General features: G+C 38.1%; 1 pseudogene; it reads left to right on the top strand.

Annotated features, from left to right (window-relative positions):
- The first annotated feature begins 5,125 nt into the window (after positions 1-5,125).
- Positions 5,126-13,830, top strand: LOC132482938 (RNA-binding motif protein, X chromosome-like; annotated as a pseudogene).
- The last annotated feature ends 3,983 nt before the right edge of the window (positions 13,831-17,813 follow it).

Raw genomic sequence — 17,813 nt, forward strand, 5'->3', positions numbered from 1 at the left:
AATCTTGAGGTTAAGTATCTATTTTCTGATCCATATTCAAGTGGCAGATGACCAACGTGGGAATAATGGTTATAAAACCAATTTTCCACTAAACGTAAGTGGAACCAGTTAACTTTTCTGAGTATATATATCTTAGTGAAAGTTAGTACCCCTAGATTTTAAAACATTGGGAAACATTTTAAGTAATACTGATTTCAACTTTATTTTGGTGTGCTTGATGTAACACAAAGGGTTTCGTAATATACTCATAAGTATAGAGTTATCTGGAGGGTTAAGGGTTTTTTGTCAGTGACCTCAGGTGACATTTAATTAGTAATGCTTAAAATTTGGGAAGAAACTTGAGTGTAAAAACTTTAAGCCAAATTGGAATCTGCAAAACTAGTACAGAAATCTGCAATATCCTTTTAAGGGAACAGCAAAAATGAAGTTAAGGGGAAGGAGAGTATTATTTGAGCCAAACTGAGGATTATAACTCAGGAGACAGACTCAGAAAGTTCTGAGGACTGTTCTACCTGTTAGAAGTCAAAGGCATGGTTACATCCATTTTGAAGAGAAAGGACAGTATATCACATCAAAGTGACATACAGATATTTTACATGAAGATCAGCAGGGATACGTAGTCTGGGTAAGCAGGTACAAAGTGAGCAGCAAGTCAACATGATCCCAGTACAGAGCTGGGAAAGAACAGTATTCTTTTTAAGAAGTTGCAGCATAAGTGTCAGAGGAAGGTAAAATAATTGACCTTTATGATCAGGAAGGCAATCTGTCTTTGAGGAACTCTGGTTAATGTGTAATGCAGATATTAGGGAGGGAGCGAGGATGTCTCAATGACCACAGCATTTTATGTTTAATTTTTCTTGGCTGGCCTTAAAGTACTGTATTTCATAAAATCCTACGGGGCATGAAAGGTTTGCTTTTAGTATCTAACATATCAGATTGGTGAGTCAAATCCTTAAAACGAAGGGTAAAGCAAACGAAGTTTCGAACCCCAAACTGAACCGATTACTTTTTCCTGAGTACATGTTCATGAAAAACCCATAAAACTCTTAAGTGTTTAACAGTTGGGTGATCTTCAAAATACAGGGATACTGTGGGTTTGGTTCCAGAACAGTAAAGCAAGTCATGGTTTTTCTCAATTTCACGGCTTCTTATGTAACCCAGTCTTTCCTATTAACAGAAAACATGTATTTCTCCACTAGTTTTTAAGAGAACTGTGTTTGTTCCTTTCTTCCTCATGTGTAAATTCTCATTGGGTTCCCAGTGAATTGAAGGTGCTTGCTCTTCATGCCAAGAGTTGGGCATGAGACAGGCGGTTAAGCAAGTAAAGTGAGGATTTATTTAAGCAAGAATATGCCCTCAGGGAGAGCAGGCAGTTAGGTGAGGAGCTGCTGCCCTGGGTTCCACTGGCAAGCCGGTTATGAGGGGCATACAGAGGAAGGGGTGGCATACTCATTGGGGAAGCAGGAGTTTGGGGGTCACATTCCCTGCTTCTTTGCAGCTCCAGAAGGGATTTTTGTCCTTATTTAGCTTAGTCAGAAGTGTCATGGCCTCACTGCATGGTGTGTGCTGCTTGTCTGCAAGGCTAATTTTATTGTAAGGAGAGCATAATGAGCAACAGGTTACATTTGGAAGTAGGAGATTCCTGTCTTTCCTCATCTCTCTTTGTCTGCCTTCAGGACACTTACCACCGAAAATGTGCAGTTTCCTGTCAGTCTGGGGGTCCTTGTTTTTCTTTGTCTGCCCATGGACCTCTGCTCTTTACCAGGTGCTTCATTTCCTGCCACCTGGCCCCTCTTCCATTACTCTGCTCATATCTAGCTACTCGCCTGCTGTAGCAATTACAGTAATCTTAACCTCACAGTCCTTTAATTGCATTGCAGTCACTGAAAAACATGCTTAACATCCAGATTTAATTTTGTTCATGAATGAGTGATATCCAAACCTCTATAAGATGATTTTCTCAGACACCATCTGAGATTTCATATCAATTGTTTTTCCTCTCGTGTTTCTTTCCTGTCAAGCAGAGGGTTGAAATATTAAACAATCATTATTGAAATACTAACAATTCTTTGATTTCCTACTATATACTGAACTTGTCCCTTCCAGTAGACTTGCTTGGAAGCTGCCGGTTGGCCTACATATTAGGTAGAAACCATAAAACCCCTAAATTAGGGAACAGTTATAACTTTGCCCGATTTAAAGATCAGCTTTTGTATAATTCATAGAGTTGTTATCTATCTAGACTATGGAAAGTGTCCCAAGAAATACTAACTGATCACCATCAACTGATCAACTGGTGTTTACATGAACACATTTCATTGCATAGTTTTCTCAAGTGCTCAATAATGGTTAATATACGATTAAGCCACTACCAATGCAAAGCATTAACACCACAGGTCTGGGCTTCCCTAGTGGCCCAGTGGTTGAGAGTCCGGCTGCCGATGCAGGGGACACGGGTTCGTGCCCCGGTCCGGGAGGATCCCACATGCCGCGGAGCGGTTAGGCCCGTGAGCCATGGCCGCTGAGACTGGCTTTTGGAGCCTGTGCTTTGCAATGGGAGGGGCCACAACGGTGAGAGGCCGTCATACCGCAAAAAAAAACACCAAAAACCAAAACAGTTTTATGATTTTGACCAGTCTCCAAAAAAGGCAGGATTACAAATTAACCTCAGGCTCCCACTTCATATAAAAGTAATTACAATATTTTGTTTTGAACCCTGAATTATGTTTTCGGCGTTGTGCTCAATGTATGTGCTCAGTACATCATTTAACCTCACAATAACCCTATCTGATAATTCTTTATCATCTTGTTTTCGTAGACTGGGTAAATTTAAGAGTTTAGGTAGCTTACCCAGTTTCATATAACTACTAAATTTTGAAGTTTAGATTATTTTCTGTCTGCCTGACTTCATATCATATGAAATCACCAGATGCATTATATCTTCTAGACATTCATCTTTCTGTTTCAGATTATTCTAACAGTTCCACTAAAAAAATTAAGTAAGTAGCATATCTGCATAGCAAGCAAAATGCTTCATGATCTGGTCCTCCCCATTTTTCATCTATCAAGAAATCCCTGCACTCTCCCTACTGATTACCTGGAGCTTCACGTTATTACCCCAAAATGCCTTTCCTTTTTTTTTTTTTTTTTTTTTTTACGGTACGCGGGCATCTCACCGTTGTGGCCTCTCCGGTTGTGGAGCACAAGCTCCAGACGCGCAGGCTCAGCGGCTATGGCTCAGGGGCCCAGCAGCTCAGGGGCATGTGGGATCCTCCCGGAACGGGGCACGAACCCGCGTCCCCTGCATGGGCAGGGGTACTCTCAACCATTGCGCCACCTGGGAAGCCCTTCTCCTTTATATTGATTAAATTAAAGCAACTGGAAAGGGTATGCAGTAAAAAGTAGAGAACACATTCTGCTGTTGCAGTTTTCTTTAGAGTTTCTCCTGCGAGATTCTCTCGCGACTTTCTCTGTTCACCCCTCCCCCACCTCCACATCTTCCATCTTCCCTACCTCCCCTGTGGCTCATCCCTTCCCCCCCCCCACCGCTACATCTGGTTCCTTAGCCTCTTTCTAGAAGTAGAGCGCTTGCTCTCGAGCCTTAGTTTAGTTAACAGTCGTCTGAAGAGACGCGGAAGGATGACTTCTGAAGAGGAGGACAAAATAAGGTAAGAAATTCGGCATTTTAGGAAGGAGAGAATAATTTATACCTCAGGAGAAAGAGTTGACACCTATATGTTCTCCTGTTACCAGAGAAAGCGTGGTAATTCAGATTTTGATTTTTCTCTCAGGCTTTTACTGTAAGAGATAAGAGCCGAGTAAGTGGTGTTTGTATAAATATGTCTGAATAGACAGTGTCTCGAGAAGTCTATCAGTTGTTCTTGAACAGTACGTTTAATGTTTGTTCTCCTGGAGAATCAGTTGCCAAGGCAGCGATGAAAAGCCAGTGAAGTTCCTGGAATTTGTCCGTGAATTGAGAAGTTGGGGGTGGGGGTGGAGCTAGGTTTGAAATGCTGCGGGAGGGAATATATTGAGTAGATAACTTAACTGTGATTAGCGGCGTACCCTCTTTGCTGTTGACTCTCACTTGCGGGTAGTGGAGCGTATGCCGGGCGCCAGTTTGTTCCGCTTGCACTTTTGTTTTTTGCGGTATGCGGGCCTCTCACTGCTGTGGCCCCTCCCACCGCGGAGCACGGGCTCGGTACCCAGAGGCTCCAGACGCGCAGGCCCAGCGGCCATGGCTCACGGGCCCAGCCGCTCCGCGGCTCGTGGGATCCTCCCAGACCGGGGCACGAACCCGTATCCCCTGCATCGGCAGGCGGACTGTCAACCACTGCGCCACCAGGGAAGCCCTCTCGTGCAGTTTTGATTTTTTCTTTTTTGTTTCCTCGGGTTTTCTTTGTGAAAGCAGAGGTTCTGAGCAATACAAGCAAGATACCTATTTTAACTTAAATGATTTAAAACTTGTAATTTTAGTTATCAAATGTCAAAATGTTGATTCACTTGACAAAAAGCGTCTGATTTAATTTGGCATATAAAGAATGGTACTCTCTTTTGACCAGTGTTTCTTAAAGTCTCTCAATCTAAGTAAACACACTTTACATTTTCCTCAATAAAGGAAGTAACTCCCTCCTTTTCCTTTATGACTTACCACTTTTAAAGTTTGTGGGAAAAAATTATTTTAAACATTATTTGATGCATAGACAAGAAAAATGTGAGTAGATGTGAACAATTTAAAAATATGTTTAAGGTATATTCTGCACAGTTCATAAAACATATTAACTGTTAGATGTGTAGAATCCAGGACCATTTATTATTGCTTATTTTTTTGTTGTGTTTTGGAAAAGAAGCCTTGAACCCTGCAGGTAAAATAATTTACAGTTGCCTTCTAATCTAGTTTTTACATACAGGTTTTTGTAAGATATCTATAAAGAATGGAGCATTTGTTACGCCAGTGCTTGTTTGGCTTTGTGTTACAAGTTTCCTCTCTTTTAAGTAAGAAACGGCAAATATTTTCACTGCTATAGGGTACTTCAGTTGAGTTATAAACAGGTGTAATAGTTTTTGCTTATAATTTATTTTTTGCTATATGTATAAAGATATATTTTTAATTACTTACAGAAAAATGGCGGAAGCAGATCAGGCTGGGAAACTGTTCATAGGAGGCCTCCATGCTGACACCAATGAAAATTCTCTTGAAGTGGTATTTGGGAAATATGGTCACATTATGGAAGGTAATTTTTAGAACCTATATATATATATATATATATATACACATAAACACAGATATATATATATATGTATACGTTCGAAGCAAATGTGTATTAAACACACACCATTGAACAGCTAAGTTAAAGTGCTTTTTCTATTTGTAACACATGAGCACTTTTTTTTAAAGTTTCTGTTTTTTATTAGGAAAGCACTGGGCAATGAGGGAAAGTGTACACCTTAGGGGCTCCTACTACTGAGTAGGGCAAAAAGCAGCGTTTCTTTCTTCACCCCAGCCACGCTTTGCAGCATGCTGGGTTTTACTTACCTGACCAGGGATCAAGCCCACGCACAGTGGCATGCAGCATGTGGATCATAGTTGCCTGACGAGGGATCAGACCCGTGTCCCCTTCATTGGGAACGTGGAGTCTTATCCACTGGACCACCAGGGAAGTCCCAGGGCTTTTTAAACATACTGTGGTCATAGGACATGAAATGGGATGAGATATGCTAGCTGTAGAACGGTTGAAATTATTGACTATTTTTAAAATACTAGAAATGATATAAAATGGAAAGGGTTTTTTTGCTTTATTTGTTTTTGGTTTTTGTCTTGTTTTTAAGTAACTTCCGGGAGGCTGTTACTGCACTGTGTCCATAACATGAAATTAAGGAGGCCTTATGAGAAAGTGTCAAAGGATTGATTATTTTGAAAATATGAAACGTTCAATTTTATGTGAGATTTAAATTAAAAATATTTATGTATATTACAGTTATGTTGATGAAGGATCAGAAGAAAAACAAGTCTAGAGGCTTTGCTTTTATTACTTTTGAGAATCCTGCAGATGCAAAGGATGCTGTCCAAGATATGAATGGAAAAGTAAGAGACTTTAGTAATATTTTGTATTCTCCATTTATTACTATTTCAAGATTTTTTTTTCTAATTTTTTAAAGTAACATGATGCCATATAAGCCTTCACTCTCCATTTTGTCACATAAGTATTGGATTGTCCGGTTGGAAGGAGATTGACATTAACATTAGCTTTAACAATATATTTTAAGCCTGTTTTAGCATTCAAATGTAAAAGTAAATGAGTTTTAGCCTGTAGAGCTCTCCCCAATATCCCGTACTGTTATTTTTAAGTCTCGACTTTTTTGTACTTCAGAGTCACTCTTCCTTGTGTCACTGTTACAAATAATTACTTGTCCCTTACAACTGTACTTTTAATTGCATATTTGCTCAAAGAATTTGTTTATATTGTAGGTAGTATTTTTCCCATTTTATATTGCAGGTCATATCTTTTTATATTCATCATCCTGTGAATTGTTCATTGTTAAAAGTACTTCCAGTGCATCTCGGTTCTCATAGTGTAGAACACATACATTAATTCCCTTTGTCCTATAGCTTGGTTTCTGGTATGCTGCAGGCACTTGGCACATGTTGACCCTTTTACTTTACTTTCATATTTTAAGGTATGGTAGTACCTAGAAGTTGATCTTGACTCATGATTTTATTTTGGGTGCAGAGGTAAATTTGTGTCATGAAGGATAGTAGACCCCCATTATTTGTTTGTTTTCAAGCACAAGAATGTGTAGTCTGTGTAGACATTACTCTTCAATTCTTTATTCAACAGATATTTTATTGCCAGGCATTGCTTTAGCAATTGATTAATGGTTGTGGGGAATACAAAATACCTATTTTCTTGGACACTTGTGTTCTAGGGTGAAAGATGAGAAACGTACAAGTAAAACTAAATACAATTTCATATGAAAAATATTAAGGAAAGTAAAGTAGGTAATTTCATTAGAGCTTAAGGGGAGTGGTTTTCTATACATATAGATCTAAGAATGTTAAATCCTGAATGTTGGAAGGGAGGCAGCCCTTCATAAGTCTGTGGGAAATATTTTGGACCCAGAAACAGAAAAGGAGGCCCTAACGTGGGAGCACATGGCTGTTGAGGCTGTTTGTATTGGGCCAGGGCCCATCCATATCCACCAGAAGTCTTAGTAGGAATTCAGCATTTAAAATTGTCTTCCAAGGATAACATGAAACAGCTAGGTTGTTTTACGTAGAGCAATTATATTATGATTTGAATACAGTTTTCAAAAACACTTTGGCATCTATAGAAGGTTAATGTAGGAAGTTGTTGGAAGATTAAGAAGTGTAAGCATTTCTGAAACATAAGAATATGAAGTACTATTATAAGAAGTTACTCTTTGGGGACATGTTTAAACAATTGAATAAGGCAAGAAATGTTGAGGACCAAGTAAGTGCTCTATTTAAAAATAAATCAAGGAGATTATTAGAAGTAAATACAGAAGAGCAATCATCTTGGAAAATTTTCTTTCCCTTAATATTTAATAAATGCTAAAAACGATTAGAGTAGGGATAACCATTTTGAATAAATAACTGAATAATTTTATTTTTTTAAATGACACGTATACTTTTATTTACCCTTGGGACACTGAAAACTTTGAATGGTAGAAGTAGAGAAATGAAGTGAGTTTAGTTCTCCATTATAGAAAATAAAAGGGTATATTCTCTCATGATAAGTGAGAGGTATTAATCTTCTTTTAATACCAGAGGACATTTCAGGGAGCTCCAATTGCCAATACGTACACTTTGTGTTGGATGACTTAATGAAAGGCAGTTACTAATTAAGTCTCATTTATCTGGCATGGTGAAGGACACCATCATTTCAGAAGAAAATGTTTGCTTTGGGGAAAAAAGACTGATCTTGGACTAGTGCAGTAGTAAATAAATTTGATGTGATGTTATTAATGTTATACTTAATCTGTTTAGTCTTTGGATGGAAAGGCAATTAAAGTAGAGCAAGCCAACAAACCATCTTTTGAAAGCGGTGGTACACAGAGACCACAACCTCCTGCAAGAAACAGTGGCCATCTGAGAAATCCGAGACATGGAAGAGGAAGAAATCGAAGAGGAGGAAATGGAAGAGGAGGAAATGGAAGAGGAGGAAGTGGGAGCGCAAGAGAGCATCCCTCACCTGGAGGACACCTGGGTAATGTTTTCAAATACAAGGCTGCAACCAGAGGACCGAAAAATAGTAGGTTTAACTGTATAGAAACCTCTCAGTTTTTATTCCATCCTTTATGAGCAAAGTAGTGTGTAAGAACTATCAGATGATGAATCACATTGATAGTCAGAAGTATTTCTAAGTGGTGAAGAATTATTGTAGTTATAAAATGACTTAACTAGGTAATGTGCAAAAAGTTAATCACCTTACAGGGGAATAGCATAAATTTTAAAGTAAATTCAGTCTCTTTTACCATTATTACTAATTGCCTCTTTTCTTCGAGGATTTTTCTACAGAGTTTCCTACTGTCGATCATACATTAGAATTTTTCACTTTAGGACCAATAACTTGATATGAGTTTAAATCAATGATTCATTCATAATCTATTAAAAATACATTGGTTAATTTTATTCTGAGAGTAGCCTTATTGCATCATAAACATCCTAGAGAATCTTGAAAACTCCACAACAGAAAATAAAAGTCACTCAGAATATCCACAATTCAGGGCTAAACACTTCATATTTTAGGTTTCACCTTGCAGTATTTGTCTTAAGTATATGTGTTCAGACATCTAAGCAAATCTCCATTGTCATTTTGATATGAGGCTTTTCTACCTGGGTCTCTGGTATGCATTTGGGAAAATACCTGAGGGAAATAAATAGAGCTTTAGATTCTAAAAGGTGTCTTTGATCCAGGAAAAGAGTAAAAAGCTCTGCTTCAGACGTATGTATGTTTTCTTTGTGTGTGTGTATTAGAGGAGAAAGTCGTTGAAAATGCCTTTTTTTGGATTTTTTCAGAGAAGTTTTCTACTTAGTAAGAAAAGGAGGAAAAGCACTTTGCATTTCAAAAACTTGCATATATTTAACAACCTTTGCTTCATCTATTAACCATAACCAGTCTTCAGAAATAAAACATTTAGTTTCTTTTTGTGATAATTACATGTGTGAATTTTAGGAAATGTTTTTGGAAAGTTCAGTTAAAGGGTAACCCATTTTAAGATAACACAGTTTTGCTCTTTTCCCACTATCTTGACCTTGAGAAAAGTTGACCAGTTCATATTCTGCCATGTGTAAGAATACTCATTTTTTTCTTGCCTGTGGCAATACAGGGGAATTGGAATATACCTAAACATCTTTCTGGTTAGAAAGGTAACACATAAATTTTCAGTATTTAGTGTGCATTTCTTAAATACTATTAAAATTGAACAGAACGTAGCCCCTTTCACTGAGAAATTAACATTAAGAGTTGATCTGTGAATAACACAGGCTTGAACTGTTGATCAACTTACAAGCAGATTTTTTTTTCAATAACTACATATAAGATCACTGCATGATCCAAGGTTGGTTGAATCCATGGATGCAGAACTAGGGATACTGGACCAAGTGTAAAGTTATAAGCAGATATTCTCCTGCAAAGGGAGTTATTTGTATGTATATACTTAACTTTTAGGTAATGCATTTTTTATTCATCTTTTTTTCTTTTTAATGTTTTGATTTATACCTAGGATGTTGTGTTTTTCAAAAGCTTCCTTGACACCAGAATTATATAACTAATAACTTACCATCTTCCTCCTAAAATGATGAACAATTCAGTTTTACATTTAATTTATCCAGGTTTTCCTGTACTCTCTCTCTTCTCCCCAAACCGCTTTCATACCAGTGGTTCTTTAGCTTTTTCCTAGATTTTCCAAACTGACTTTTACGGTAAGTCTTTGAACTCTACTAACTTATGTGTCATATGAGGAAACAATCATATTGGTTTAGACAGATAGGAAAGCTGAAGACTGGAGTAATTGTTGAGTGAAAATTTATAACAATAAGTGAAACTTGCCCAATGATAAAATGTTGATTCTACTTAACTAAAAAGATTTCATTTAAACACAGGTCGTGGTGGGCATACTCCTAGTCCCAACGCGAGTTCTTCCAGGGGAGCCTTTCCAGTTAAAAGAGGACCATCTTCGAGAAGTGGAGGTCCTCCTCCTAAGAGATGTGCTCAGAGACGAAGCAGCAGTGGGGTGGGAAGACAAGGTAAATGCTATATAATGCAGAGACAGTTGTTTCTCATTAATGAAAGTGAGCTATTTTTAAACAGAATGTTTAAGCAGAATGGAAAGTGAGAAGTATATGAACATGTTAACCAATCACTAATTTATTTATTGATTTGTGGTTGGGAAATAATTTTTCAGTTTTTGATTATAGATGTAATAGGTGATTAGCACTGCTGTGGGGAAAACATGGCTTGTAAGTCCATGTTTGCTATAGAATTCCTCTTAATTTAAGTTGCTGCTAACACTTTTTGGTTAGTAGGCTTCTTTATCACATAGTTTCAGTATCAGAATTTTCATGAAAACTATGTCCTGTGAGAGAATGTTCTGGTCTGTAGACTAGTTTAGCTATGTATATTGGCTACCTGGTTTTATTAATTATTATAAACAATAATTGAAACTTGCCATATGAACTGTAGTTTGTGCTCTTAACTTTTTTAGCACTGTTTTCTGATCCTTAATATGGTACAGACTTGAAACAGCCATTATCAAATTGCCATTTTACGTGTAGACGATGAATGAAGCCAAATGTAGCACGATATTGACTTCAAAACACAACAGAAGCTAAGAAGCCTACCCTTTCCATTATTAGATGGTTAGCCTAGGGAACAAACAAGAGAAGAGAACAAACAAGGTCCTAGTGACCTCCAGGAATGAGGAATAAGAATTAACACATGAAGAGAACATTATTTATGGGAGATTGTTTCATATTTTGGAAGCGGTACAGTGTTTTTCAAATGAGCCCTTTATTGCTAATAAACAATAGAAGTCACTGTTGCTATCATCATACAAGGTCAATAATTAAGGTTGTGCACTTAAAGGAGAGAGCCAACCACTTGGTGATTGAATATGTGACAGTACTTACCAAAAATTAATGTTTTGCTCCAAGTTTGAGAAGTGTTCCCTACTGCTGGTAATTTAAAGGGTATGCCAAATGTATGGGGAACGGGAGATGTCAGAAAATACAATGTTCAGTGGTAACATTGAAAGGGAAACGAAAATGTGCATAAATGGAATTTTAGAAGGAGTAGTTTTTTAAAATGATTTTAGAGAGTGGAAGGCTATTAGTCTTTTGGATTTTTCTTTGAAACATTACTGTCAATTTTGAGATACTTACATAAGCATTTTTAAATTAAAGGTTCAGTATCACATGGAAGACAAAATTATGGAGGTCCTGCTCATAGAGAGCCAGTCTCTTTTCGGAGAGTTGGCTATATGTCACAGAGATGGTGGTTATGCTACTAAAGATAGGTAATAGAAAGCACAGTATATGAATTAAGTCATGGTTAGTTTTGTTGTTCTTGTTGAAATTTACCTAACACAAAATTGAACATTTAAAAGTGAACAATTCAGTAACATTTAGCACACTTAACAGTGTTATGCAACCACCAGCTCTGTTCAGTTCCAAAACATTTCATTACCCCAAAATAAAATTAATAAGCAGTCACACCCAATTTCTGCCCTCTTGTCCCTGGTAGGTACCCACCTGTGTCCTTATCTATGAATTTATCTAATCCTGAATATATCATACTAATGGAAGCAAACAATATGTGACCTTTATTATCCAGCTTTCCCTTAGCATAAATATTTTCAAGGATCATTCATGCTGTAGCGTCAATCAGTACTTCAGACCTTTTTGTTTTTTTGGCTGACTAAATATTCCATTATATGTGTGGTTAACATGGTTTGTTTATCCATCTGTGTGAGTTATTCCCATCATTGTGCTGTCATGAATACTCCGGTACAAGCATTTGGGTACCTGTTTTCAATTCTTTTTGAATGTATATATACTTAAGGAGTGGAATTCCTGGGACATATAGGAATTCTTTAATTTTTTAAGAAACTGCTAATCTTTGCCACAGAGCCTGTACTATTTTACATTTCTGCCATGCACATATACTTGGTTTGTTTCTCTGCCTCTGCACCAACACTTGATATATTCTATTTGTCTATTTTTAATTATAGCCAGTGTGATACGTGCAAAGTAGATATTTCATTTTGGGTTTGAATTTCATTTCCCTAATAAATATGTTGAGCAGGTTTTCATGTCCTTGTTGCTCATTGTATATCTTCTTTAAACAAAAGTATATTCAAGTCCTTTGCCCATTTAAAATTTTTTGTCTTTTTGCTGTCTTGAGTTCTTAAATATTCTGGATATGATAAGTTGCATTTAAAATTTTAGCTGCTTTATTTCAGTTATTCAAGGAGAGATTATCCACACCCCTGAGCCAGCAAGGATTATACTCCACCACGTAGACGCTATGCACACAGTTATTACGGACATTCAAATTCTCGGACTGATCATCCCTCTAGAGGACATAGGTAATATAAAATTTTGTGTTTATATCAAATAAAAACATTCGTTTAAATTATGTTATTGTGACACATAATTTAAATTGATGACATAATTTATGACATTCTTTTAAATTCAGTGACCGTGATGGCTATGGTGGAAATCGTGATAGAGATTATTCTGAATATTGAAGTGGAAGCTTTTACAGGGATTCATATGGGAGTTACGGTAAGAGTCCAGTTACAACTTGTAAATCATAGAATTAGACTTAACCAGATCGTTGTTTACTCTACTTTTACTTCAGTTCCTCAAGGGTAAAAGTATGTTTAGCATGTCCCTTTAGATAAGTTAAAGACCTTTGAATTGTTTTGTTAATAGCTCACTTAAAATAAAATGCTATGAAGGGTAAATGGGCAGCCTCATCTTTTTTTCTCATTACAGAAAACCAATTTTAACATGATTATTATTTTTTATTTTTATTTTGTGTGCGGTACACGGGCCTCTCACCATCGTGGCCCCTCCCGTTGCGGAGCACAGGCTCCTGACGCGGAGTCCCAGAGGCCATGGCCCACGGTCCCAACCGCTCCCCGGCATGTGGGATCCTCCTGGACCGGGGCACGAACCCGTGTCCCCTGCATCGGCAGTCGGACTGTCAACCACTGCGCCACCAGGGAAGCCCCACTAAATCTTGTTAAAAGTTGCCACTCTACTGATTATTTAAAAATGCTAAAATAGGGGCTTTTACTTTCAAAGAAACTACTTAGGCTGAAAAATATTGCTCGCTCTTTTAAATAAATGTAGAAGCCCTGCACCGTTGCTACATAGTTTATATTTTCATAGCAGAGAGAGATGAAGCTTATCTTTTCAAATATTTAGCACTTTAAGTCATGTGATACGATACCAGAAAAATCTGTAATTTTAGCGTTTGTTTATCAATCAGTAACTTCCCATGTGACTCCCGTGGTGCACCAGCAGCACGAAGGGCCCCTGTGACTTACGGTGGAAGCAGTCGCTGTGATAGCAATATGAGAGATGGATATGGAGGAGGTCTGGAAGGTTACTCCAGCAGGCAAAGTAATACTTATTCAAGTGGTCGAAAGCGTAGAAGACAGGAACAATGAGGGTTTCCACCCTCTGTCAATAGGGAGTACCTTGCTCCCCGTGACCCATACAGTAGCTCAGTTTGTGGGGCTTCCAGACGAGGTTATGCGGGAAGCCAATCTGAAAGAGAGGGCCGAAGCAGATATTAAAAATAACACTCAGTTATGCACCAAATGTTCGTTACAAAGGAAAAGTTTAAGTTGTTTTCCTTAATTGATGCTTGAATACTACTAAAAGAAAAATGTTGGTTTGTGGGGAAGAGGCATATATTAACTTTTCCTCTAGGAATTTTCAGACAAAGTGAAAACATGGAATTATTCAGAGGACTTTCATGTTGTTAATGTTAATTGAAAAGTAGAAGTCGTGTTTCAAATGTTCAAAATTTTCAGAGTAAAAAAATTTCGTGAAATATGTCTTGTTAATTACACTGCTGAGTTAAACAAGCATAAAACTTTTGTTTGGAGGGTGAATTGTGCTGTTTGCCTAAACTTTTCCTTTGTACATGAATGTATTCAAAATTAAGCAATGTGTTATTTCTCCATCGCAAGCTGTGACTGTTTTCCAGTTAGGCTAAAGAAATTACATGTTCCTTTTTTTGAAAGCTTAAGCGTGTAGAAGGTTGGAGAAGTCTCCAGAAAGGCTGAGAAACAATGCTTGCATTATTAGTGAAAGTCGATGTGTCTTTATCCCTTTAAAGCAATAGTATAGATGAGAGGAAAATGTAGACATGTGACTGTAAAGAGTTTAAGAAATCTTGAGGTTAAGTATCTATTTTCTGATCCATATTCAAGTGGCAGATGACCAACGTGGGAATAATGGTTATAAAACCAATTTTCCACTAAACGTAAGTGGAACCAGTTAACTTTTCTGAGTATATATATCTTAGTGAAAGTTAGTACCCCTAGATTTTAAAACATTGGGAAACATTTTAAGTAATACTGATTTCAACTTTATTTTGGTGTGCTTGATGTAACACAAAGGGTTTCGTAATATACTCATAAGTATAGAGTTATCTGGAGGGTTAAGGGTTTTTTGTCAGTGACCTCAGGTGACATTTAATTAGTAATGCTTAAAATTTGGGAAGAAACTTGAGTGTAAAAACTTTAAGCCAAATTGGAATCTGCAAAACTAGTACAGAAATCTGCAATATCCTTTTAAGGGAACAGCAAAAATGAAGTTAAGGGGAAGGAGAGTATTATTTGAGCCAAACTGAGGATTATAACTCAGGAGACAGACTCAGAAAGTTCTGAGGACTGTTCTACCTGTTAGAAGTCAAAGGCATGGTTACATCCATTTTGAAGAGAAAGGACAGTATATCACATCAAAGTGACATACAGATATTTTACATGAAGATCAGCAGGGATACGTAGTCTGGGTAAGCAGGTACAAAGTGAGCAGCAAGTCAACATGATCCCAGTACAGAGCTGGGAAAGAACAGTATTCTTTTTAAGAAGTTGCAGCATAAGTGTCAGAGGAAGGTAAAATAATTGACCTTTATGATCAGGAAGGCAATCTGTCTTTGAGGAACTCTGGTTAATGTGTAATGCAGATATTAGGGAGGGAGCGAGGATGTCTCAATGACCACAGCATTTTATGTTTAATTTTTCTTGGCTGGCCTTAAAGTACTGTATTTCATAAAATCCTACGGGGCATGAAAGGTTTGCTTTTAGTATCTAACATATCAGATTGGTGAGTCAAATCCTTAAAACGAAGGGTAAAGCAAACGAAGTTTCGAACCCCAAACTGAACCGATTACTTTTTCCTGAGTACATGTTCATGAAAAACCCATAAAACTCTTAAGTGTTTAACAGTTGGGTGATCTTCAAAATACAGGGATACTGTGGGTTTGGTTCCAGAACAGTAAAGCAAGTCATGGTTTTTCTCAATTTCACGGCTTCTTATGTAACCCAGTCTTTCCTATTAACAGAAAACATGTATTTCTCCACTAGTTTTTAAGAGAACTGTGTTTGTTCCTTTCTTCCTCATGTGTAAATTCTCATTGGGTTCCCAGTGAATTGAAGGTGCTTGCTCTTCATGCCAAGAGTTGGGCATGAGACAGGCGGTTAAGCAAGTAAAGTGAGGATTTATTTAAGCAAGAATATGCCCTCAGGGAGAGCAGGCAGTTAGGTGAGGAGCTGCTGCCCTGGGTTCCACTGGCAAGCCGGTTATGAGGGGCATACAGAGGAAGGGGTGGCATACTCATTGGGGAAGCAGGAGTTTGGGGGTCACATTCCCTGCTTCTTTGCAGCTCCAGAAGGGATTTTTGTCCTTATTTAGCTTAGTCAGAAGTGTCATGGCCTCACTGCATGGTGTGTGCTGCTTGTCTGCAAGGCTAATTTTATTGTAAGGAGAGCATAATGAGCAACAGGTTACATTTGGAAGTAGGAGATTCCTGTCTTTCTTCATCTCTCTTTGTCTGCCTTCAGGACACTTACCACCGAAAATGTGCAGTTTCCTGTCAGTCTGGGGGTCCTTGTTTTTCTTTGTCTGCCCATGGACCTCTGCTCTTTACCAGGTGCTTCATTTCCTGCCACCTGGCCCCTCTTCCATTACTCTGCTCATATCTAGCTACTCGCCTGCTGTAGCAATTACAGTAATCTTAACCTCACAGTCCTTTAATTGCATTGCAGTCACTGAAAAACATGCTTAACATCCAGATTTAATTTTGTTCATGAATGAGTGATATCCAAACCTCTATAAGATGATTTTCTCAGACACCATCTGAGATTTCATATCAATTGTTTTTCCTCTCGTGTTTCTTTCCTGTCAAGCAGAGGGTTGAAATATTAAACAATCATTATTGAAATACTAACAATTCTTTGATTTCCTACTATATACTGAACTTGTCCCTTCCAGTAGACTTGCTTGGAAGCTGCCGGTTGGCCTACATATTAGGTAGAAACCATAAAACCCCTAAATTAGGGAACAGTTATAACTTTGCCCGATTTAAAGATCAGCTTTTGTATAATTCATAGAGTTGTTATCTATCTAGACTATGGAAAGTGTCCCAAGAAATACTAACTGATCACCATCAACTGATCAACTGGTGTTTACATGAACACATTTCATTGCATAGTTTTCTCAAGTGCTCAATAATGGTTAATATACGATTAAGCCACTACCAATGCAAAGCATTAACACCACAGGTCTGGGCTTCCCTAGTGGCCCAGTGGTTGAGAGTCCGGCTGCCGATGCAGGGGACACGGGTTCGTGCCCCGGTCCGGGAGGATCCCACATGCCGCGGAGCGGTTAGGCCCGTGAGCCATGGCCGCTGAGACTGGCTTTTGGAGCCTGTGCTTTGCAATGGGAGGGGCCACAACGGTGAGAGGCCGTCATACCGCAAAAAAAAACACCAAAAACCAAAACAGTTTTATGATTTTGACCAGTCTCCAAAAAAGGCAGGATTACAAATTAACCTCAGGCTCCCACTTCATATAAAAGTAATTACAATATTTTGTTTTGAACCCTGAATTATGTTTTCGGCGTTGTGCTCAATGTATGTGCTCAGTACATCATTTAACCTCACAATAACCCTATCTGATAATTCTTTATCATCTTGTTTTCGTAGACTGGGTAAATTTAAGAGTTTAGGTAGCTTACCCAGTTTCATATAACTACTAAATTTTGAAGTTTAGATTATTTTCTGTCTGCCTGACTTCGTATCATATGAAATCACCAGATGCATTATATCTTCTAGACATTCATCTTTCTGTTTCAGATTATTCTAACAGTTCCACTAAAAAAATTAAGTAAGTAGCATATCTGCATAGCAAGCAAAATGCTTCATGATCTGGTCCTCCCCATTTTTCATCTATCAAGAAATCCCTGCACTCTCCCTACTGATTACCTGGAGCTTCACGTTATTACCCCAAAATGCCTTTCCTTTTTTTTTTTTTTTTTTTTTTTTTTTACGGTACGCGGGCATCTCACCGTTGTGGCCTCTCCGGTTGTGGAGCACAAGCTCCAGACGCGCAGGCTCAGCGGCTATGGCTCAGGGGCCCAGCAGCTCAGGGGCATGTGGGATCCTCCCGGAACGGGGCACGAACCCGCGTCCCCTGCATGGGCAGGGGTACTCTCAACCATTGCGCCACCTGGGAAGCCCTTCTCCTTTATATTGATTAAATTAAAGCAA

Source organism: Mesoplodon densirostris (assembly GCF_025265405.1).
Source record: "Mesoplodon densirostris isolate mMesDen1 chromosome Y unlocalized genomic scaffold, mMesDen1 primary haplotype SUPER_Y_unloc_1, whole genome shotgun sequence".
In the NCBI taxonomy this organism is placed as follows: Eukaryota; Metazoa; Chordata; class Mammalia; order Artiodactyla; family Ziphiidae; genus Mesoplodon; species Mesoplodon densirostris.